This window comes from Schistocerca serialis, chromosome 6, assembly GCF_023864345.2.
Source record: "Schistocerca serialis cubense isolate TAMUIC-IGC-003099 chromosome 6, iqSchSeri2.2, whole genome shotgun sequence".
Taxonomy (NCBI): Eukaryota; Metazoa; Arthropoda; class Insecta; order Orthoptera; family Acrididae; genus Schistocerca; species Schistocerca serialis.
Window position 1 is genome coordinate 326,105,597 of NC_064643.1, and position 26,180 is coordinate 326,131,776.

Genomic DNA, 26,180 nt, shown 5'->3' on the forward strand with positions numbered 1-26,180 from the left:
GCCTCGCGGAGAAAAGAGAATACAGCATTTTCAGTTATTAAAACACTTCTAAAATCGAACTGTACATTTAACATCAAATTATGTGAACTGAAATCTATTTTCAGTAACGTTATGAAATCCAAATGGCACAAAAATTGGTCTAAAATTTTCAACAATATAAATTTCTCCTTTTTATATAAATTGATCTTAATACTGAGTGCTTTAATCGTTCAGGAAACTGACCATTGCTAAAGGAAAAATTCCAGCTTTGGTAATTACTGGGCTTATATATGCAGTATAGTGCTTTAATAGTCTGCTAGATACCCCGTCAATGAATGAGAGTATTTAGTACTCAGTGCTTCAATTATTGACTCAATCTCTATGAGTGTGTTTAATTTTCACTGAGTTGTACAACAATAGACCGATTAGTTACTTACTTGTTTTGTCATTTGAATCATTCTTTTACCGCACTGATATGGAACAAGTCAGTTTACATGATAATGTATTCTTGATTAATGTATTATTAATGAACATAATTTTTTAGTCCTATTCATGCAAATACACTTAAAAACTAGTCCTTTTCTTTAGAAGGCTACTAGTTTTTAAGTAAAAATTTCCCCGTGAAATATAAGGAGTTGTGCAAGAGAAATGATTCTAAATTGTGTTTAAAACTCCTTTTGCTATCTGCCCGACATTTTATGGTATTGTGCAAATGATCAACAATTTTTGTTGCTTTATATTGAACTCCATTCTGGGCCATTGACATCTTTAATAATGGCTAAAAAAAGGTCATTTTTCCCTCTAGTATTGGAGGTATGGACATCACTGTTCTTCTCAAATTGTGATGAATTGTTTATTACTAAAGACAAGAATCCTATGCACCATAAAATCCCAAAAAATACATATGCATGCACTATCGAATTACAGTACATGCAATATCAGATGAAAAGTACATTAAAATATGCACTATTATTGTCATTCCTCCTCACTCCCCTTTTTGCACAGTTAATGACTAACAACATTTTTAAATTATTTTCTGCTAGGTTCCTGTGCTTATCAGCCAAAAAATTTCTGTAGGCACAATATCCCTCCCTACATAACAAGAAGTTACAGGTGCAAATTTGAATGAACATATTTGTTGGTCAAGTTCTTCATTCATGCTGTCACCACAAAATACCTTCTTCACTGAACAAAAGAAACTGTAGTCTGGGTTCTTGTTTATAACACAGTCCAATTTGTTCTTTACATCTACTCATACTTTCCCTAGAGCACGACAGAGCTAACTATGTAATTCCTCACAAATTGACGTTGGGTCTACCAGTGGCAGACACCTAGCTTCTAATTTTGTTATTGTAGAGGGAAATTTAGGGAAGTATGCCTTAATGTTAATTAAATAATGTTGCACATTTTTGCATTTAAATGCTGCTTGTGTATCTCTAATACATACACCAACATCTGGCGAGAAACTATTTATTGCCTAAAAGGAAAGAAGTATTTACTGTAGAATATTGAAATATCAATTTTGTTGCAATTAACTATGTACCAATTTTATTTCATACTGATTTAATGGCATCGGGAATGACAGAGTAAAAAACTGCAGTTTTCAACCAACTACCCCATCTAGTAAGGATGGACTGAGAGGGTAACAGTAGCTCAGGTAGGCTCTTTTTATAAGCAGCTACCTGTGCAGGGACTTTTTAAAACACCTGTATAGACCAAAATAACATTTTAAAATGACTGATTTATTTTACAGCTTTGGCACCATTCAAAATTATGTATTTCCCAATATTTTTACACATACCTTTTAATTGAGGATATCAAATTATTGACATTATCATAATTGCTTCTGCAACCCGATTGGGTCAACAGACAATACATGTAATGTGTTTTGCATTTGGGTAGAATATTTTAACTGCATTACCGGTCTTCTTCAGCATGTAGAGAGCAGCATCACTTAACAGGAAAACAACTCTGCTTTTATTTAGGTCATCTGATTACAGTAGACCTACAATGTAAAAAGCATTTTCTTAGAAAATGGTGTATAAAGTAGACACTTAAATGCGAATAAAAGAATTATTTGTAATGTTATTCTTTACAATTTCTAATTAAAACTTAACACAATTCAGCATCAAAGATGGTGGCAGTTGTGGAATTATTTGCATGTCGCGGGACTTTACAGCACACTAGATGGTGTTGACCAGGCCCATTCTCAGTTAATTTTTGTTCAGCTAGGTTAGCAACATAGTGCCCTGTAGGATCAATTGTTTCATTTACAGATGTCTGTATGTTTGAAGTTACTAGGACCTCATGAATTTTACCCAATACGTGGTTGACAAAACAAAAAGTAAATCTACATGTGTAAAAATAGTTTTCATTTATTTTGGCAAATACAGTTAGCGTGGTTCATGGTGTGGGTTCCTGTTGTCATGTCCTAGTTCATGAACCACGGGCAATGTATGAGTGGCCAAGTAAGTGGTCCTGACAGCCGGGATACCAGATACTTTGGAATAAGGCTGGGCATGTCGGACATATTCTGAGTTGTGGTCACCTTTGTGCTCAGACGGCAAAGACTACCAAATCCACCGATTAGTCCCTCAACCATTAGGGGTAAAATGGGACCCGGGGCAAGTAAGGCTAGCAACCTGCTTCCCTGGTACTTTAAATATTATGCTGGCAACAATCAGAGCAAAATGCCTCGGACCTTTGGAGGTGACAGAGGCCCACCTCTAATTGACAAACCAGGGACTCCTAAGATACGACTCGGCAAACGAATGGTAATGAGATGGGGAGCTATTAATATCAGTGGGGGCTACTCTGGTAGAAGGTACAGCTGGCAGAGGCTACAGGTAAGATGGGATTGGATGTTTTAGCTCTTAGTGACATTCGGGTAAGGGGTGAGAAAGAAGAAGAAGTGAGAGAACTCAAGGTCTACCTGATAGTTTTTGTGACGCACTCTGTGATGTAGTTGTTAGAGTAAAGGACAAGGACAGTATTCTGCTCATGTGTGATTTTAATGCCAGGTTTGGAAATCGAACAGAAGGGTATCAAAAGGTTATGGGTAAATTTGGACAGGATATGGAGGCCAACAGGAACGGGAGACAACTCTTGGATTTCTGTGCCAGTATGGGCTTAGTAATCACAAACTCCTTTTTTTAACATAAGAACGTGCACCGGTATACTTGGGAAGGCAGGGGAACCAGATCTGTCATTGACTATATAATAACGGATCAGGAGTTCAGGAAGGCTGTGAGAGACACACGTGTATTCAGGGGATTCTTTGATGACACTGATCACTATTTAATCTGCAGTGAAATTGGTATTGTGAGGCCGAAAGTGCAGGAGGTCAGGTCCATATGTAGGAGGATAAGAGTGGAGAAACTTTAGGATAAGGAAATCAGGCACAAGTACATAACAGTGATCTCAGAAAGGTACCAGTTAGTTGAATGTAGTCAATTACAGTCATTGGAAAAGGAATGGACAAGGTACAGGGACACAGTACTAGAAGTGCCTAAAGAATGTTTTGGAACAGTAGTGTGTAAAAGTAGGCTGAGGCAAACAGCTTGGTGGAATGACACAGTCAAGGCAGCCTGTAAAAGGAAAAAGAAGGCGTATCAAAAATGGCTACATACTAGAACTCAGGTAGACAGAGAAAGTTATGTTGAAGAAAGAAACAAAGCCAAACAGATAATTGCAGCATCCAAGAAGAAATCTTGGGAAGGCTTTGGAAACAGGTTTGAGACTTTGTGTCAAGCTGCTGGAAAACCATTCTGGAGTGTAATTAGCAGTCTTCGAAAGGGAGGTAAGAAGGAAATGACAAGTATTTTCGACAGGTAAGGAAAGCTGCTGGTGAATCCTGTTGATGCCTTGGGCAGATGGCAGGAATATTTTGAAGAGTTGCTCAATGTAGGTGAAAATACGATCAGTAATGTTTTAGATTTCGATGTACAATGAGATAGGAATGATGATGGAAATAGGATCACATTTGAGGAAGTGGAGAAAATGGTCAATAGATTGCAGTGCAATACAGCAGCTGGGGTGGATGAAATTAAGTCAGAACTCATCAAATACAGTGGAATGTCAGATCTTAAATGGCTACACAGGATAATTGAAATGGCTTGGGAGTTGGGACAGGTTCCATCAGACTGGACGAAAGCTGTAATCACACCAATCTTTGAACATGGAAACAGAAAAGTTGTAACAACTACAGAGGTATCTCTTTAATCAGTGTTGTGGGTAAAATCTTCTCAGGTATTGTTGAAAGGAAAGTGCGAGTATTAGTTGAGGACAAATTGGATGAAAATCAGTGTGGGTTTAGGCCTCTTAGAGGTTGTCAGGACCAGATCTTTAGCTTACGGCAAATAATGGAGAAGTGTTACGAGTGGAACAGGGAATTGTATCTATGCTTTATAGATCTAGAAAAGGCATATGACTTGGGTTCCTAGGAGGAAGTTATTGTCTGTTCTACGAGATTATGGAATAAGAGGCAAACTTTTGCAAGCAATTAAAGGTCTTTACATAGATAGTCAGGCAGCAGTTAGAGTTGACGGTAAATTGAGTTCGTGGTTCAGAGTAGTTTCAGGGGTAAGACAAGGCTGCAACCTATCTTCACTGTTGTTCATATTATTTATGGATCATATGTTGAAAACAATAGATTGGCTGGGTGAGATTAAGATATGTGAATACAAAATAAGCAGTCTCGCATATGCGGATGACTTAGTTGTGATGATAGATTCGATTGAAAGTTTGCAAAGTAATATTTCAGAGCTAGGTCAGAAATGTAAGGATTATGGTATGAAGATTAGCATCTCCAAAACGAAAGTAATGTCAGTGGGAAAGAGATATAAATGGGTTGAGTGCCAAATAGGAGGAACAAAGTTAGAACAGGTGGACAGTTTCAAGTACATAGGATGCATATTCTCACAGGATGGCAACATAGTGAAAGAAATGGAAACAAGATGTAGCAAAACTAATGCAGTGAGTGCTCAGCTACGATCTACTCTCTTCTGCAAGAAGGAAGTCAGTACCAAGACTAAGTTATCTGTGCACCGTTCAATCTTTCAACCAACTTTGTTGTATGGGAGCGAAAGCTGGGTGGCTTCAGGTTACCTTATGAATAAGGTTGACGTTACGGATATGAAAGTAGCTAAGATTATTGCAGGTACTAGTAGATGGGAACAATGGCAGGAGGGCGTCCACAATGAGGAAATCAAAGAAAAACTGGGAATGAACTCTATAGATGTAGCAGTCAGGGCGAATAGGCTTAGATGGTGGGGTGATGTTACATGCATGGGAGAGGCAAGGTTACCCAAGAGACTCATGGGTTCAGCAGTAGAGGGTAGGAGGAGTCGGGGTAGACCAAGAAGGTACCTGGATTCGGTTAAGAATGATTTTGAAGTAATAGGCTAATCAGAAGAGGCACCAATGTTAGCACTGAATAGGGGATCATGGAGGAATTTTATAAGGGGGACTATGCTCCAGACTAAACGCTGAAAGGCATAATCAGTCTTAAGTGATGATGATACAGTACAAAAGCCTATGCGTATAAAATTTGGGAACATAATTTTTCCTCGGTGTCGAGGGATCAAGGACATGTTCTGATGCATACGTCTCCAAAATGCCCTTAAGAATTGGATTTCTGAGTTTCTCAAGTGGTATTTTTGCGCTTACAAATGGATCACATAAAGCCTTGTAAAAATTATTTTGCAGTGCCTTAGGTACGGGAACAGTAATAAATGACTAGATTTTGTGTGTTAAAGATTCTTTTGTGTCTCACATTCTTGCAATATATGATGCAGATGGGACATGCTGTTAAACATGAAATTTTTTAGTACATTTTATCTGAAATGATGAAAGCTCTTTCAGTTATATGGATATGATTTTTAAAAAAAAATGGCATTCATTTTAATTAATTGTTTAAAATAATTTTTCTAATGTTTTACAAAGAAAAAATGCCATAGAAAATTTTCTGAAAAAGAATAGTGTATTTATTACTACAACGATCATAGCGTACATCATCTCCGACTGATCTAATAAAATCCTTTCTTTTTAACCACTGTGCAAGGAGTACTCTTCTGGAACTTTTGATAGGAGGCATATTATTAGCACATTAACACATGCAAATGAAATTACACAAACTTACAAGCGTCACACACACACAAACACACACACAGCAAAGTCATTATAGGGAACACTCTCAGTTTTAGAAGGGTCAAAACTGCTAGTGAAATTTGTTCATTTTCTACAAAACTGCTCTGCATCAGCTGCAGAGCCTCTCTTAAAAGGCTAAATTTTCACTGTTGCAAGACCAAAGGCTTGCCAGTGGTTGTTGCGGAGAAATATATCCATTTATGACAAGTTCTCTGCAAAGAGCTGATGGTAAAATTCTGAGAAAGTCATCCTATCGTGAGAAACTTAAATTTCAATTCCTATTATTCCCCCACTTTTTTCTTCACTCCTCATTCCTGAAGCAAAAATAAGGACATAAAAATCAAAATACTGAGGTGGCTGCTCAAAATCATTAAAATATGAGTTTAAACTAAAAATAGTGTATATTGTATGCATAAATAAATTAAAAATGCCTTTTATAGGCATTATGCATGTTTTTATCCACAAAAAATCACAATATGCACAGAAAAAGTGTACGTAGTTGGAGTCAGAAAGTAATGAAATGGAAAAATACTAAGTTTGAGCTATGTACAATGATCCTATAAAAACAGACATTTACGCGGAATTCTCAGCTTTATTTATAAAGAATTTCATTAGCAAATACACTCTAAGATTTAAAAAAAGGACACATCTTGAAGGAATTATCCAAATGGGATGGAAATCAGTAGATGTGATGTACATGTAGAGACAAACAAAAGGTTACAATTTCAGAAAAATTTGTTGAAGAGGAAGAGCTTCACAAAATGGGCAAGTCAGTAATGCATTGGTCCATCTCTAACCATTATACAAGCAGTTATTTGGTTTAGCTTTGGCTGATAGAATTGTTGGATATCCTCCTGAGGGATATCAAGCCAAACTCCGTCCAAATGATGTGTTAGATAGTGAAAAGCTCAATTTGTTTGGAGGGCCGTGCCCATAATGCTCCAAACTTTCTCAATTGGGCAGAGATCTGGTGACTTTACCAGTCAAGATACAGTTTGGCAAGCATGAAGACAAGCAGTAGAAACTTTCACCATTTGAGAGCAGGCATTATCTTGTTGAAATGTAAGCCCAGGATGATTGGCCATGAAGGGCAATCAAAACAGAGCATAGAATGTCATCAAAGTACCGCTGTGCTGTAAGGGTGCCACAGACAACAACTAAATTTGTCCTGCTACGAAATGAAATGGCACCCCAGATCATTTTTTCTGGCTGTTGGGCCGTATGATGGGCCACAGTCGCGTTGCTATCCCATCGTTGTCCAGAGCATCTCCAGACCTGTGCCTGAAATCTCATTGACTGGAGTAGAATTGCCTTCAGTGATGAGTCCCATTTCGAATTGAGCCCCAATCACCAGTTAAGACATGTCTGGAGATGCCCTGGACAACAGCGAGCTACCAACCTGCCTGTCACCTGTCATACGGCCTGACAACCAGGAGTGATTTCCTGGGGTGCCATTTTGTTTCATGGAACAACTCCTTTGGTTGTCATCTACCGCACGCTTACAGCACTGTGGTACGTTGATGATATTCTATGCCCTGTTTGGTTGCCCTCCTTGGCAAACCATCCTGGGCTTACATTTCAGCAAGATAGTGCCTGCCCATACCCTGCAAGAGTTTCTACTGCTTGTCTTCTTGCTTGCCAAGCCCTACATTAGGCATTAAGGTCACCAGATCTCTCCCAGTTGAAATGTTTGGAGCAATATGTGCATGGCCCTCCAACACCAGCTCGGGATTTTGACAATGCATGCATGTTTGAAGCAACAGTGCATCATATTTCTGAACAACACAGGCACTGCAATACCATATTTATCTGCTGATGCCAGGCAAGCAACTTTCAATTAAAATGTCTCTCTTGTAAGGAAATTTTGGTAAGGAATGTAGGTGTGCAGGCTGTAGGCACATGATTTATGACATATAGAAATTTGGGTGTGGCCATGAAGCGTACTTGGATAGCCTAATAGGGTGGTGACCACATCCAATAAACAGGAAATCTGGGTTTGTGTCCAAATCTGGCACAAATTTTCATTGTCGTCATTTCATTATACAACTAATGATTGTCCATATTTGCAACTTTGAATATATTTCATGCATAATTGATCATTGTCCAGTTAAACGTCCTGTGGTTGGGGTACTGACCATAGTCAATTTTTGTGATTTCTCTTTGCAGCTTGTAAATACAATATTCATTTCCATACTTCAGACATCTCTTTTCCTTGACTGCACAAGGTATACTTTTTAGTGACCTTTTAGCGTTGGGACAGTTTTTTTAACTGATTAGCTTCAGCACAATGTCCACAAATTTGCTTCTCTGCCTTGCAAAATGTGGTTACGTGTCTATAACCACAATCATTTTTGCCCACTAAACAGCTATGAAATGCCATTTCACTGTAGTTTATGTAACTGTTTTTCATGGCTGAGAAGATCTCCCTGACACTTAGATGTACTTCAATCACATGATACATGCTTGTTTTTTCTCTTAGTTCTTGAATCTTAGCTTAATTTCCCTTTCTTTGCATGTGATTCACAAGATTTTGCTCACATATTAAATCCAAGATATATCTTTGGCTGACTGTTGTTGACACATCGTTTATAGTGATAAATCTCTTTCAGTGGTTCAATTGTTTAACATCATTTGCAAAATTATTTTTTGACTGTCTTCCCTGGAATCTGCTTCCAGTATTACCACATTGTATGCCATAAAAATACTTTCAATTTTCATGTGGTATGCAAGTCACGCAGATGTACTATATCTGCGATTGTTTCTTTGTTAAATTTCCACTTTGATGATCATCTTTTGATTTAATGGAGAGTCCATTTGGTGGTTGTGCATTAGTTATTTTGATTTTGTTATAGTGACCAAAATTGATTTAGTTGTGGCAAATCAGAACGTTTGTAAGCGGCAGAGTATAACACCTTTGTGCTGTTTTGATAGGGCACCCTTTTTCCCCTTCTATCTTGAACAAACTTTTGAAGCACCCAGCAACTAAAACAATTATTGTGAAAGAATTAAAAATCTGCTACTAACACTGATATATAAAAACAGATATAAGGAAAGCAACTCACATTACAAATGCATTTTGCTCCTTGAAGACTTAACACTTTTTCAACCAAACCCAAGCATAATTTTGGCGACAACACTCTGTTCGAAGGATTGCATCTGAGTATAGCTTTGGTCCACAATTTTTCCCAATGAGCAAGCCACTTGTTGCTCGTAAACTTATTTCATTTTGCGTAAGAAGGGTGTACGGATATCTAGTTTCCTGTCCATCGACGGGTACCACCTTCTGTTGTCAATTTCCAGACTCACTTTGACAGAAACAGTAGCAAATGTAACAGCAGTTATCACAAGTGATTGAGGCAGAGTGTGCTTGCGTTGTCATGAGTTTCATGTCAGGCGATACCTGGCAGTTTGCCCTGTCACCGTCGCCAGTTCTACGGATTAACTAATGATTAGAAGAATAACAATTACGATGGAAATTTGCTGGTGCAGCACAAGAGACAAAACAATAGTGAGTTCACTCTCGGGAGCATGTGTTTTAGCTAATTTACACTCAGCGATGCACACTCCAGACAGTCAGGCTTATGATTTTTCGCTTACACGAAAAATCTGTAACATGTAACATTGTATTATTAGTTAATAGTTGTTCAAGCCTTGGAGTTATTTACCTCCACCTCTTCCTTAGAGACAATGCTACAATGTCCAGCTTGCTCCTCTTAAATTTATTGGTTCTCCAAAGTATTACAGGTACAGGTGACACAGATAGATAGATCAGATGAAATAAAGAACTAATAGGTGAAATTTACTTCGTACCATAAAAATTAATATATTTCACACTATTAGTGAACTAATCAAAAATCCACATCCTCTCTCTATTGTGGATGGGAAAAGAATGACAGTACAAGATCGACAAAACATCCAAGAGGAGTTTTTACAAAAATAAGAAAATTAATGTTTTTCATTTTTTTCTCACTACCTGCACTGGCTTGATTTCTGTGTACTTTCTGTATTTTAATCTTTTCTGTAAACTGCATAGGCGAATTAATGGATAAAAATAAACAGAGAAAAATAAAACTTATACCCATATAGAAAAACCAGCATAAGTCCCAATACAATTGGTCCCCTACTGTATACTGGCATGGTCCATGATTACCAGATGACTGACAGTATACAGTAGCAGTGCCTTCCCTACATACGTCATAACATACTCAAATTTATTGTCAGTTACAACTTACATAAGTATTTTTGACCTTACCAGGGTTTAAAATATCTTTATTGATGGCCAAACTTATTTTAATGTATATCATATATGTGCCAGCTCTCTCCTACTTTACAGTTTTATTTACATGTCCTGAAAGTTTAATTTTCCAATTCCATGCTGCGACAAAGGGCATATTCAAAGTTAGAGTCTGCGGCTCCATTATTGCAGAGTAATTGCTACATGCCACCTGCAGGGCTGCACTGCACACATTAAGCAACGTTTCTTGCACTTGCATCTCATAAGTTTGTTGGTATAACTTGGCTCTGCAGTACTGTTTGTTTTCAAAGTTTATAGATAACAACACATTTCAGGTTGTCAAAGTGTCCATAGAGCTGCTCTGTGTGACAGTGTGTATAGGCAAGTGATTGATACCGCAACTGAAAGGCCCGTCATTTTTGACCTGTGCTACTGGAACCATGTCATACAGCGCATATTTCAGTGTCCAAGGCCATCCTGTACATTCAGGATCACGTTGAGATCTCACTAAATTTCAGGAAATTCTGTAAATGTTTTCACCTTATATGGCCCCTTGTATCAAAGTCTAGCGTCCCTCACCACTACAAACGATCCGAAAACATTTGGCTAACTGAGGCATCCACACCTTCACTCACTATATCACACATAAATGTAACATTTTGACAGCACACTCCCAGCATTTACTTACTGTATAGTTTCTTTTGCAATCTGTTTTGAAAATATGTATATAGTTTCACATAACATATACAAAGTAAGCATTACAGGTCAACGTCATTTGATTTAAGCTAAGTGCACATAAGCCTGTATCTGTGTGTTGCTGAGACATCAGGTACATATGTGGTACAATTTATACATATTCACACCTAGATTCGTTATAACATTTATAACTTGTGCAGAAAACAATATTTCAGTTCCACTGTATGTGTTTTTATGTTTTGCTTTTGCCCTTAGGTTGCATATAATATCATTTTAAATGCACAGTACTTGACATTTTCTTTGACCATTCAAAGATGGTTTGTCTCTTACAGAGTTGTCATGAGCAGGTAACACTTTTAATCTTTAAGTTCGTGGAATAGTATTACCTTACACAAAATAATGATTAAAATTGTTTTTTCAGTTCCAAGGTTAAAAGGACAATATACATATATACAGATTGCTGACGAAAGAGAAGAAATCTTCATTACTCATTAACTAACACAAGCAGACATAGTTGTACTTAGTCCTGCCTTTCTCAAGTCTTTTAGGAATATGTCTACTGATCTACAAGGAATGGTAACAGGGAGTTGGAAGAAACATTTATTTTTTTAATCTGCTGCCGAAATCCATCATCTACACACCATAGAATAATGGAATAAACTCTTTGTGCACATTTCTTTGTATCTTTGTGAAACTACTCACTTAGTGTGACTAAGAGTCGTACTAAGCTTTCCCGGCGGATATGTTGTAAATAGTCTTCACAGGTTTGCCGCCGGATAACGTTGTGCAAATTCCACAATATTTACTCGGAGCAACTGTCCGACATCATTGGGTGGTTCATCATAGCTGGTGGCTAGGTATGAGTGATGGTATTCGCACGTCGACGGCCCGTTTCTAGAACACACGCACGAAGAATGCACAGGCGCAGAAATCACAGAGCGGCTTTCCTGTTCATGTGCTGTACGCTACGTTTACTGACAGTGTGGTCAGATGTTACTCACCAAAGACCGTACTAGACCAATGTTATGATGGGTCTGTTATCGAAAAATCTTGATTTTCATGTTGTGATTTAATATCAGCCAATGCAGGGTTCCAGGCTGTGCTCTGTTGAAATCCCGCATCCCTATTGTTGAGATTATCAGCTGTACAGATATGTATTATTTCCTTAATGAAGCCATCCCAGAAAGATAATGATGGGGATACAACTTGCGTCTTCTCATAAATCATGCGATGTCCTGTATTGATACAGTGTTCCACAATTGTCGACTTTTCCGTTTGGCGAAGGCATGTATGACACCAATGTTCATTGCAGCGTTCTTGTACTGTGTGACATGTCTGGCCTATATATGCTGCCCCGTAGTGACAAGGACTCTTGTACACACCACATTTCCTCAGGCCAAGATCATCGTTAACTGAACCCAACAGGTTTCTCAGTTTTGCAGATGGTTAAAAACACACTTAATGCCAAATCTTCTGAGGACTCTTCAGATTCTTGACAATATGGCCAAAGTGGTGGGCGTCTTCATATCTTCATTCTGTGGCATAGACTGAACTCGTCTGGGCCTGAATGCATTACTTACCTGTCTCTCATAAAAAAACATTGTCAGAACACTGTCTTCAAATGATGTCTTTCACTCGATAGGCTTTCAGTATCAGATACCACATATACTCTATGAACTAACGTACGTGATGCTTTACCACATTGTGCAGCTTGTGGCCTGTAGATATAGATCTGTTTGTGTTGGCTTGCGGTAGACGCTGTGTCCCAAGGTTCCATCTGCATTACTTGCTTACTTAGTGATTGATAAACTAATTGCAGAATTCTTACAGTGCTGTTTCATGTAAGTTATCAATCTTACTTGTTGGAAAGTACCTGTAGTGAGCATAATTCAGCGTACTAACTTAGGATACCATTCTTATGTATATAATATAATTAAATATGTCACTACGTAGGTTTTGCTGAGAAAATATTGTAGAAGAACTTTCAGATAAGTCGTGATTCCATGTAAATGCATCATGAACACTCCTATTTGGCACTCATATCAGTAGCTTGCACGTTTAATATCGGTCTGACTGCTTTTTGTCTTGGTAGTACTAGACCTAAACTTCTCTTAGCAACATTGTGCATACTGTAATCTCTTCATATACACGTATTCATTCACAGTGTCACATTCACACATATGTTTATGTACATATAAGTACTCATATTGTGGTGTGGCCCATTTTCTTTGGTACTAGCTACCCAAATTCTCCTTTCTGCCTTTACCAGGGCATGTCCTTGCATTGTTACCTGGCAAAGAAACTTAATAACAACTTATAAACTAAGAATGTAGCCGCTCCTTGCCTAACTAACATATTATTTTTCATCAGGTTGCCTTCAGTTCAGAAAGTGGATGCACTCATCGACTGTATGTGATTTAAAAATTATAGAGTGCAGCAATCGGTCGTGCTTTTTAGATTTTATTATGCAAATCCTGATTTTGGCTAGTAGCCAGCCATTCTCAGTTCCAAATTGTGACTGACGCCCGAACGACAGGGACTTACATGGATTGAGAATGGCTAGCTACTAGCCGAAATCTGGATTTGCATAATAAAATCTAAAAAGCACTACCGATTGCTGCACTCTATAATTTTTAAATCACATACACTCGATGAGTGCATCCACTTTCTGAATTGAAGGTAACCTGATTTTTGCACTCTATAATTTATAATTATTATTTTTCTCCTCACACACACATCTATTTACTTTAAGTACATGGATGTGTAAATTTATCAACTATTTTCTTAATTCTCAAAGTCAATCCTTCTTTTATAAGAGCGCAAATATTCAGAGCATGTCCATTGTTTCAACTTACCTTTTTCAGCCCTACCATATGCATACTACAACTGCAATTAATAGGTGTAGTTTTAGACAGTCACAACCTCACTGTCTTTTGTGGTTTGTTCAGAATGTAACCATACTCCTACAATTAGTCTTTCTTTTGTTGTATGTAGATACTTTCTTTATGGTGTTTTATTCATTGTGTATGTAACTACTACATAAATCTGTATATACTGTAAATATTGGTGTAGTGCGTAGATAGGTCTCTGTAGTTAGTGATTCTTTCTTCCTCTGTAAATTTTCCTTTGTTTTAAACCTCCTTACTGTATTAGTTTTATTCTTATAAGGCAGATTCCTTCATTTTAATAGTAATTAACTTACATTAAAATCTTCAGAATATAACTTATTTGGCAGCTAGATGCCAAGTTGGCATGGGAAGTGGCATGTTGGACTGAACTATTTCTGTGCATGCGCTGAGGTTGCTGATCTGTGTGTTAGCTCCTACTACGCCTGCAGATCCTGTCTCTCTCGTAAAGCTACTTCATGTATTTGCACATCAGTTTCTTTATCACATTGTATTTGAAAAATTTACGTATTGTAGAATGAATTGGCATCTCTGTGATCATGTTTGATTTTCAGGCTTCATAAAGCCTTTTGACATTAAACTGAATCTTAAATTATGTAACTTACCTTGTTCCCATTTAAAAATATATAAATAAAAAAAAATGAAATTTGTCTCTTAAAACTAAGAAAAAATTTTCATGGACCTTTTATATTGAAATATAGTATTTCATTTGCTCATGTACAGTAGTTCAAATGAGGTTTGACTTTTGTCCAATCCTTTTAGTGTACAAATTCTCTTAGATCCTTGTGTGGATAAAGTCCCTTGTTCTTTCCACTTTTGGGGCAGGCTAATTTACATGCTCCTGGATGTGGAATTTTAGAAACCACAAATGGCCCAGTGTACAAAAGCTTCCATTTACATACGTTCACATTCAAGCCAAATGTCAAAACACAAAATTCATAGCTGCTGCCTCCACATACAAAGGCTGGGTACTTCCTACTATCCTCATGTAATGATATTTGCCAATAGGATACTTTTAAACATTGTGAAATTCCAGTAATTGTTCATCAAGGTTTCAGAGCATGTCCTGACTGGAACAATGATTTTGTTTATACTTCGGGTGTCAAGCACAAGCCTAACACTACCATCAGGCTTGGTGATAGCTAAAATAGGTCTACAAAATGGGAATAGGAGGAGGGTTGTACGATCTTCCAGTTTATCATCCTTTCAATTTCTTTTCTGATGGCTTCTCTTTTTGCCAAAGGAATTGGATATGAAGAAAAGCAGAACGTCTCATGTGGGTAAATGTCTATTTTATACATGTAACCCTTTATTACCCTTGGGCATCTTCTAAATACCTGCACATACTGAAAGTATTACTTCTTGTAACACCTCCTTCTGGCCCTCCGACAAACAAGCAGATGCACTTGCCTTGGTTCAAACAGTCTCTAGGTTCATGTCTTGATCAGACAGCTGCTCACCCCTTGGTATATCAAGAAATGGGATGTTTGGATATGGGAATAGTACTCTGATATCAGTACTAGTCTTCAGTGTGTTTTCAGTTGTGCTGGTTTTAATTAAATGTACTGATAACCTTTGTTCGTTGATTGTAAAGAACACTTTCCTTGCCCTACGCCAATCTGTGCTTTGTATTGTCTAGAGCTACCCATCCCAATAAGACAGTTTACTACAAGCTTTTCCGCTTCCAGAAAAATTGCTGATGATAATGGGTATTAATGCCTGAAATTTAACTCCTTTTGACGTGCTCCCAACTGTGGTCATAGTACAGCAATTCTGCACGGGAAAAATTGGTATAAAACATCATCTTTGCAGTTCTTTAAACACCCCTCTTGATATTACATTTTCCGATGCACCCATGTCAAGTAGCACAGGTACATCTACACAGGTGTCCAAAATTAAAGCAACAAACAGAAATTTTGCTAGGTGGCATTTATTTTGCCACAAAACAGTATAAACAAGTGATTGCAAAGTCAAAACAATGTGAAAAATACAAAATCTAAACAACTGCAACATGCTTAACAGTAGATGAAAATGTCCTTTGTTTTTTCCAACTTACAGATTTGTACACACATTCTGACAACTGGTTAATTTGGTCACTATGGGGTGTGACCACCACTGGCAACAATACAGGTCTGACAGTGATGAAACATGCTGTGAGTAATGCTATCAGTGTCATGTTGGATGCCCATTCTTCCTGTGGAGCTGCTTGCAAATCTTGGAGAGCAGTTGGTGGATGCTGATGTGATGCAGCTCATCTCTCTAGTGCATCCCAGACATGCTCTATGGGATTTAAATCAGTAGAGCGAGCAGGCCACACCATGCATGCAGTATCTTCTGTTTCCAAGACCACACATGGTTTGTGAGAGTGAGCATTATCATCCATCAGCACCTCGTAACAACTGTATATTAAGTCCCAGGACCTCGCCACGATACCTGACAGCAGTTAAACCTTCCCGGTTCACCCATACAATTTTGTGAAGATATGTTTGAGTGATCAACATAATCCCTGCCCACACCATTAGCAATCCTCCTTGGTATCAGTCTCTTTCCACAATGTTCGGGTCTCTAAATCATGTTCCACATTCCCTTCAGATGTGAATCCATTGATAACCACACTCTAGACCAAATCGGGACTCATCTATGAAAAGAACATTGGCTGTCTGTGTGGGATGTTGACGACACCTCTGCAGACGTTCCCTTTTGTGAAGACATGTCTGAGGCACACATACAGCAGGTCTCCAACAATAAAGGCTACTCTGTCGAAGCCTTCTGTACACCATTTGCCTTGATATGACACGTCCACTGGATTCTGCAAGGTCAGATGCTAATTGCTGTGCAGTACTAAGGCACTACTGTCGTGCCTGTACAACCAAATAACGATCCTCTCTTTCTGATGTCTCACATGGTCGCACCTGCCATGGTCGTCGGGATACGGTTTTGGGCCCTATAAACTGTCGCCACATCTGAGGAACAACAGAATGATTCATGTTAAGCCATCGGGCTGCACGAGTTTTCAACTGTCCTGCTTCCATTCTTCCTATGGTCCTGCACCGCAGAAAGTATGGTAGCTGTCTTCTCTGTGTCATACTGTACTGTCTGTGACTGTGCACACAGCAGTTGTGGATGTGGGACTACCAAGCAAACACTATTATGTTTGATAGATAGGTGTCCTGACTTCATTGTCAGCGTGTTTTTCCATTGACCGAAATGCCATCTTCCATGCAGAACACAATCATAGGGTCACCTGTTGACGGTTTGTATGATTATATCATGAATTAGACACAGGCTGGGGAAATAGCAGTTTGTTGCTTTGATTTTGAACACCATTGTAGATCACATATATGGACATTAATTACAGCTTGCACTGACTCCCTGAGAAAGTAATTTGGAATAATTTTCCTGATTTGTCGGGGGTTAGCCTCTTCCTTGTGAGTAACTTCACCTACCTGCACTTTGTGGGTTTGACCTCGCTAGTTCATGTTCTGTACTACCCTGAAATTAATTTCTCCCTGTCCTTGTCTCCCACTTGGTATACAGTTGTTATTCTGTTGATTGTAATTGCCAGGTGGAGGTCTGCTGGATGGTCTGTTTGCAGTCGTTCCTCCCAATCAATTATCGTATTATGGATTATTGCCACCTGCAGGGGAAGGAGGGGGGGCAGGGGGGGGGGGGGGGTTGGTTGTGAACTTGTTGGACACAGCTCCTCTGTTCAGTATAAACTAGTCTGTTATATTTCTGTTTGTGATTTTCTTTGAAACCTCATTTGTACTTCGGGTTCCCCCATTACCATGATTATTTCTTGTGTTGTTGTTGTTGCACGGGGCATATGGGTGTCAACCGTGACTGCTGTTGACTATTTTGTGGAAATGCGCACTGTGTATTAATATTCTGTGGTTGCAATGGTCCCTCTTCATATATAAGGTCAATCATTTTCAGGTATAGTGATCAGCTTTTTCCTTGATGTAGATGGGCAGGCAGCTTTTCAGTATTTTCAATACACGTGAGAAACTGGTTTTGTGCAATATCTCGTTTTGTTTAAGTATTTTTCAAAATCGTCCTCAGTTTTGTGTGTAATAAATGGAGATTGGTTGAAAACCTCTCGATGCAGCCTCTCTTGGATGGCTGTGGACCAATATTTGTCGTGAAATGCCTGTTCAGATTGCTGATAGGTATGGCATCTCTATCTGTTGCTCACATTAAAATGTCGCCCTCTGTGTACCCGACAATGAACCGGATCTTCTGTGCTTCTGTCCAGTTGTGGTGTAAGGCGTTTCGAAAAGCACTGATAAACACTATGTGGTTAATTCTATTACCCTCTGTTGAAAGAGGGAGCAGACACTCATCGACTAACAAATTAGAAAAAAATAAGTATTGTCTATTGCTGCTGTGAGATAGTTCAGATGCAGCAGATTATACTCTGGATATGTTTGTGCAACTAGTATTGACATTGGCAGTGCCTGTTGCATTTTATAATTCCTTTCTCCTCTGTATGAAGGGCCGGTAGCAAATGGTTGATAAGTATTACTACCTTCTATCCTACCCTAATGCACCCGATTGCTTTCTGTTGGTGTCTCTCTTGTGACATCTGCAACATTAATTAGATTGCTCTGTAACTTCTCTTCTGCTGCCTTTAAGCCTAGCCCAATCCTAGCAATCAATTCCTTTTCCTTTACTACCTCTTCAGCTGCTTTGACATAAGTAAAAGAGTGCTTGTATGACCATGTGTGTGAGTGTCATACTCTTATGTAGCATTCCCACTTTGTCTCTGTTCTTTATACACTCTACCTCCTGCACAGTTTTTTTCTTGTGCTTTCTTTATGAATTTAGTGCCCAAATCTGAATTACTCTGTTTTACCAACAGCTCCTGTACTACTTCTCACAAATCTGCATGTAAAGATTGCAACTCATTAATAGTACCTGTCATAGTTTCTGAATTTGTGCAAACTTCTGACTAAGCCTCTTGCATCTGAGTCTGCATGTCAGTCACGATCTTAAGTTTATCAGCAGTTTCCTCTTGCACCTTGTCTATAGATGACACTTTTTGATCTAGGTTGTTCATCTCCTGAGATGAATCAGTGACTAATTCCACTTTTAATGTACATGCATAAAACTGCAACCAGTCACTTTTTTTTGAAATAGTTATTTAATATTCCATGATCAGTTGTCAAACTTTTTCAGGCTCATGGGCATGAAAAAGCACTTTTAAAGCACTCAGTAATATATATATTGTGTGTGTGTGTGTGTGTGTGTGTGTGTGTGTGTGTGTGTGTGTGTGTTTGTGCTTGTTTGTGTGTCTATCAACATGCCAATGCTTTCGTTTGGTAAGTTACATCATAAGAAAAACAACTCAAATTACAGATGCATTTTGCTCCTTCAAGACTTAACACTTTGGCGACCAAGCCGTAGTGTAACTCATGCTACAACACTGTGTTCAAAAGACTGCACCTGATTACAACTTGGGTCGCAAGTTTTCTGGACGCCAGAGACACTTGTTGATCAAAAAGTGGTCTCATTTTGTATGAGAAGAATATACTTACTGTTTGTTGACAGGTGCTGTCTTCTGTTGTCAATTTTGAGACTTACTTTGACAGAAACAGTAGTGAATGCAACAGAGCAAAAGTGTGCTTGTGTTGTTATGAGTTTTGTGTGTGTACTTATCAGGTTTTGAAGTTTGCTGTAATTCTGCTACAAATTGATCACATTTATATAGTGTGCTTGAAATTTTGAAAGCTCAAGAGGAAGATTCAGTGATTCTGCATCAGAGGGAGAAATATCTCAGTGGAAAAAGGTTGAAGAAAATTCATACTCAGGCAAGCTGCAATGTGCTATGATTTTTTTGCCAACAATATTGTTACTGCAGATAACACTGCTGTAATTACAATTTAGTTCTATTTTATTTGTCTTAATCTCATCTTTTTTGCAGATGACTATCATGAAGTAGCAGCATTCCGTGATTTGTTTGGAAATATGAGACCATTCACCGACAAAACAAACTGGCATTGCCCTGAGTACGACATACCTCTCTGCATGCCAGAATATTTCAGAATTTTTCATACACAAAAGAGAGTTACATGTGAATCTGCTCAAGAACTCATCTCACACCTTTTTGTTTTTAAGGATAATTTCATTTTTGGGGATTATTATTCTAAAATTTAAATATATCAAAGAACTACAATAAATAGGAAAAATAAACTTTGAAGCTTTTTTTATGGTGTGTACTAACCTTCAAGATATATAAAACACAAAAATTCCAGTAACGTTTTAAATGACAACATAGGTTGCTTGTTTTGTGGGCCCAAAATTTTTCTAAGTAGCTGGATCTCAAAGTGTTGAAAAAATTGCCTGCAGAGGCAGCCTAATGATCCACATTAATGAGTAAAGCTTGTTACCTACATCTCAGTTTTGCTACTGTGTAGGATTATTTTCTAAGAAAGCAAAAATGGCCTCACAAATGAAGTCTGGCAGAGCCAGACAAGGAAAGATATCCTGTGGAGGTTTTCTATGATCTTACCAGAGCCTTTGATAGTGTGAACAGTAAAATTCTACTATGTAAATTAAAATGTTGTGGCATTAAAGCCAACCTGTTGTATGAATGGACTTTATTTCATTACAGGCAAACTGTGCAACAGTAGTTAAACAAAGCTCTGAAAAAGAGCGTAAAGAGAGCAATGAGAGAAGCATTCAACGAATTCGAACATAAAACATTGGCAAACAATCTAAACAAGAACCCTAAAAAGTTTTGGTCATATGTAAAATCGGTAAGCGGATCTAAATCCCCTATTCAGTCACTCGTTGACCACGATGGCACCGAAACAGAGGACGACCGAAGAAAGGCAGAAATACTGAATTCAGTGTTCCGAAACTGTTTCACTGCGGAAAATCGTAACACGGTCCCTGACTTCAGCCGTCGCACGGACGCCAAAATGGAAAATATTGAAATAAACGATATCGGAATTGAAAAACAACTGCTATCACTTAGTAGCGGAAAAGCATCCGGACGAGACGAGATACCCTTAAGATTCTACAGTGATTATGCTAAAGAACTTGCCCCCTTTCTATCAGCAATTTATCGTAGATCGCTGGAAGAACGTAAAGTACCTAGCGACTGGAAGAAAGCGCAGGTCGTTCCCATTTTCAAGAAGGGTCATAAATCAGATGCGAATAATTATAGGCCTATTTCGCTTACGTCAATCTGTTGTAGAATAATGGAACATGTTTTGTGTTCTCGTATTATGACGTTCTTAGATAATACAAATCTCCTTCATCATAACCAACATGGATTCCGCAAACAGAGATCATGTGAAACTCAGCTCGCCCTATTTGCCCAAGAAATTCACAGTGCCGTAGACACTGGCGAGCAGATTGATGCCGTATTCCTGGACTTCAGGAAGGCATTTGATACGGTTCCGCACTTACGTTTAGTGAAAAAAATACGAGCTTACGGAATATCGGACCAGGTTTGTGATTGGATTCAGGATTTCCTAGAAGAAAGAACACAACATGTCATTCTTAACGGTTCAAAATCTGCAGATGTAGAGGTAATTTCGGGAGTACCGCAGGGAAGCGTGATAGGACCTTTATTGTTTACAATATACATAAATGACTTAGTTGACAACATCGGTAGCTCCGTGAGGCTATTTGCAGATGACACGGTTGTCTACAAGAAAGTAGCAACATCAGAAGACTCGTACGTACTCCAGGAGGACCTGCAGAGGATTAATGCATGGTGCGACAGCTGGCAGCTTTCCCTAAACGTAGATAAATGTAATATAATGCGCATACATAGGGGCAGAAATCCATTCCAGTACGATTATGCCATAGGTGGTAAATCATTGGAAGCGGTAACGACCGTAAAATACTTAGGAGTTACTATCCGGAGCGATCTGAAGTGGAATGATCACATAAAACAAATAGTGGGAAAAGCAGGCGCCAGGTTGAGATTCATAGGAAGAATTCTAAGAAAATGTGACTCATCGACGAAAGAAGTAGCTTACAAAACGCTTGTTCGTCCGATTCTTGAGTATTGCTCTTCAGTATGGGACCCTTACCAGGTTGGATTAATAGAAGAGATAGACATGATCCAGCGAAAAGCAGCGCGATTCGTCATGGGGACATTTAGTCAGCGCGAGAGCGTTACGGAGATGCTGAACAAGCTCCAGTGGCGGACACTTCAAGAAAGGCGTTACGCAATACGGAGAGGTTTATTATCGAAATTACGAGAGAGCACATTCCGGGAAGAGATGGGCAACATATTACTACCGCCCACATATATCTCGCGTAATGATCACAACGAAAAGATCCGAGAAATTAGAGCAAATACGGAGACTTACAAGCAGTCGTTCTTCCCACGCACAATTCGTGAATGGAACAGGGAAGGGGGGATCAGATAGTGGTACAATAAGTACCCTCCGCCACACACCGTAAGGTGGCTCGCGGAGTACAGATGTAGATGTAGAATTGGGGTATTGTCAAATATGGATTTCCACATGGTTTGGTACTAAGTGCACATCCACTCCTAACCAGTGTAAATGAAATATCTAAGATATAAAAAATTTATCAAAAACTATAATGTTTCTTCCTGGCAGATTAAAACTGTGTGCCCGACCGAGACTCGAACTCGGGACCTTTGCCTTTCGCGGGCAAGTGCTCTACCAACTGAGCTACCGAAGCACGACTCACGCCCGGTACTCACAGCTTTACTTCTGCCAGTACCTCGATCTCATTCTGGACTATAATGTTTACTTGCATACTGATCCACGGCACAACTCAGTTGTACTGATACATCCCTGATGATAGCTGAGCCTGCTTTCACCAGTTTCATACCAACAATTCGTCTAAATCTTACGATGACTAACATGAAATTCGAAGAAATAGAAATGAATCACTAGTACCAGAAATGTTTATTAATGACCATGCCCTAAACTTAAATATAGTATACAAAATCCCTTGTTATCCATCTGGATAAAAAACTAAAATTGTGTTAACGCATAGGTAATTTAAGGCAGAAGCTCTGGTACACATTTTTCATACTTAGCAGTAGCAGTTGTTATACAAATGTTTTCGTAAATTTCTTCTGTGCAATGCAGCTGATGTAAGTAAAGTAAATCTTTAGCAAAATTATTTATCAGTATATTGAGCAATAAGAATATTGTTTACAGTAGATAGTAGCTCATCATACATAGATCCTGGAACTGTTACATTCACTTTGTAGTACATTTAATTCTTGCTGGTACTTGGGGCTGATCACAATAATCAATTTCAGTGTTATGAAAAGGACAGATTACTACTCACCTTACAGAGGAGGTGCATTGTCATGGATAGACATAACAAAAGGACTGTCAAACAAGTAAGCCTTTGGCGAATAAAGCCTTCATTGGAATCAGACAACAAACACACACACGACCACAGTCTCTGGCTGCTGAGGCCAAACTGTCAACAGCAGTGTGTGATGAGAGAAGCAATAAGAATATTGGTGGGGGTGAGCTGGAGGCTATAGCAGTGAGGACGAGGGATATTAGGTATGGGTGGGGGGACAGAAAAGTGCTGCTTTGGGAGCATACAGAGACGAGACGAGCTGGAGGGAGGGCAGGGCAGTGAGGTGCAGTCGGGATGTTAGATGGAGGGCTGGGAGGGGGCAGGGCAGCAGCAATGGAAAAGGAGAGAAGTAAAGATTGTGGATGTGTTCATGGAATAGAGAGCTGTATAGGCTGGAATGGGGATAGGTGGGTAGATTATAATGACTAACAAAGGTTGAGGCCAGCAGGATTACTAGAATGTAGATGAATTGCAGGGAGTGTTCCCACCTGTGCAATTCAGAAAAGCTGATGTTGGCAGGAAGGATCTGTATGGCACAGGCTGTAAAGCAGTCATTGAAATGAAGAATGTCATGTTGGGCAGCATGCTCAGCATTTGGGTCGTCCGGCTGTTTCTTGGCCACAGTTTGTCGGTGGACAGACAGCTTGTTGGTTGTTGTACCCACATAGATTGCAGCACAATGGTTGCAGGTTATCTTGTCGATCGCATGACTCATTTCACAGGTAGTCCTGCCTCACATGGGATTGGTGATGCTCGTGAGCAGATGGGAGTAGGTGGTGGTTGGAGGATGTATGGGACAGGCCTTGCATCTAGATCTATTACAGGGGTTTGAAGGACAAGGATATTGTATAGGTTCAGTGGGTGGTGGAATATAACTGTGGGAGGAACAAGAAGTTTAGTCGGTAGGACTTCCTCATTTCAGGGCATGATGAGTGGTAGTGGAAACCCTGGCAGAGAATGTGATTTAGTTGGTCCGGTCCTGGGTGATACTTAGTCACAAGGGAATGCTCGTCTGTAGCCGGGCAGTGGGGCTTTGGGAGGTGCAGGGTGACTGGGGAGATAAAGCACCTGGAGATCTGTTTTTGTACATGGTTGGGAGGGTAATTACGGCATGTGAAGGCTCAGTGAGGCCATTGGTATATATCAAGAGTGACTGCTTGTCACTACAGATGTGATGACCAAGAGTGGTTAGGTTGTATGGAAGGGACTTCTTGGTATGGAATGAGTGAAGCTGTCGATGTGGAGGCATCACTGGTAGTTGGTTGCTTTGATATAGATGGAGCTACTGAAGGAAGGAGGTCAACACCGAGGAAGGCGGCTGTTTGGGTGAGGAGCAGTGATGGGATGGCGAGGCGCGGCGACTCGAGCGCACCGAGAATTTCTCGAGCCTCTAGTTCTCAAGCAATTCTCGAGAAGCTCACGAGAAATGGCTCAGCGGCGTGTGATGCTAAGCGCCAGATGGCTGCGACAACATACGCTGCACCGCTGTTGTTTTATGAATTGAATGCCGCCGCTAGACAAACACGCTCGCTGTGCTCGTAACTAGTATGTCTCAGGTTTCATTCGAGTAAAGTTGTTATTCAAATCGATATGGACACTCGAAAACGAACGTCATGGTGCTGGCAATACTTTACGGAGAATGGGGATAACGTTAGTTGCATCATTTGTCGTAAAAATCTCCGTAATGTATCAAAAAATACAACGGGCATGATTAGACATCTTAAACTGCACAATTTATTGAGCAATAAAACAGCGATGTCCATGGATACAGAGGCTCATTCTTCCAATAGTGCGAGGTAGACAAAATATCCAGGTACGTTGGTACAAAAGGTGAATTCTGTGCAAAAGTTCGAATAGTGTCCGAAGCGATCCGCCATGCTTAAAAAACATTGATTTTTTAATCGTACTCCCATAACGTACAACATACCGCAAAATCAAACCAATACTATCCTAGCTTTTGCACGATACGATATGTAATTTTATTGGACTAGTAGTCGAGCATAACGTATCTCCTCGCAGGAGCACTGATCTAAATCTTACGTTTCTCTGTATAGAGGGAAGTAAACGGCTACAGCTAGATGAAGCACTAGTGGCCATGATAACAGACGATTTTCAACCGCTTTCAATCGTCGAGGACACTGGTTTTCGATGTTTTGTTTCACTGTTGGACCCACAATACTCGATATCAAATCGAAAAAAGTTGCGCCTCATGATTGAGGACGATTACCATAAACAGAAAGAGGCTGTAAACTTGGCCGTGGAAGACTCTACTTGTGTTTCTTTAACGACCGATGTTTGGACCTCACTCAATAGTGAGGCATATATTGCTGTAACTGGTCATTTCATTAACACTAATTGGTGCCTGAAAGCTTTGGCTCTCGAGACATTCTGTTTCCCAGAAAAGCATACAGCGCTAAATATTAGTGAGGCGTTAGATAACGTGATTTCAAAATGGAACATTGAAAACAAAGTTGTAAGCATCACAACTGACAACGCCAGTAACGTGACGGCAGCCGTACAACTTATTCACAGTGGCAACATAGATATGCAACATGTGCCGTGTTTAGCACTCACCATCAATTTAGTTGTGAAAAGTTCTTTGAACAGCAACAGTGAGCTCTGCATAATGCGGGAAAAGGCCAGAAAAATTGTTACCTATTTTAAAACAAGTTGCAATGCTAATGAAAAACTCCATGAGATCCAGGATCTAATGATAAAACCTATTCATAAATTGATTGAGGAAACCGAAACCCGATGGAACAGTACGTTTTATATGCTACAACGTCTAGTGGAGCAAAAGGAATGCATTGCAGCCTGTTTATCAACTTTGTATTCAGGTGTAGAGAACCTCACAGCTGACGAGTGGCGAATTTTGAGCGAATATTTGTGTATACTGGAGCCAT

General features: G+C 39.3%; 1 protein-coding gene across 2 annotated transcripts in view; it reads left to right on the forward strand.

Annotated features, from left to right (window-relative positions):
* LOC126484378 (scm-like with four MBT domains protein 2) overlaps positions 1-26,180 on the forward strand; it is a 194,327-nt gene that overhangs the window by 120,594 nt on the left and 47,553 nt on the right. The window lies entirely within an intron of this gene.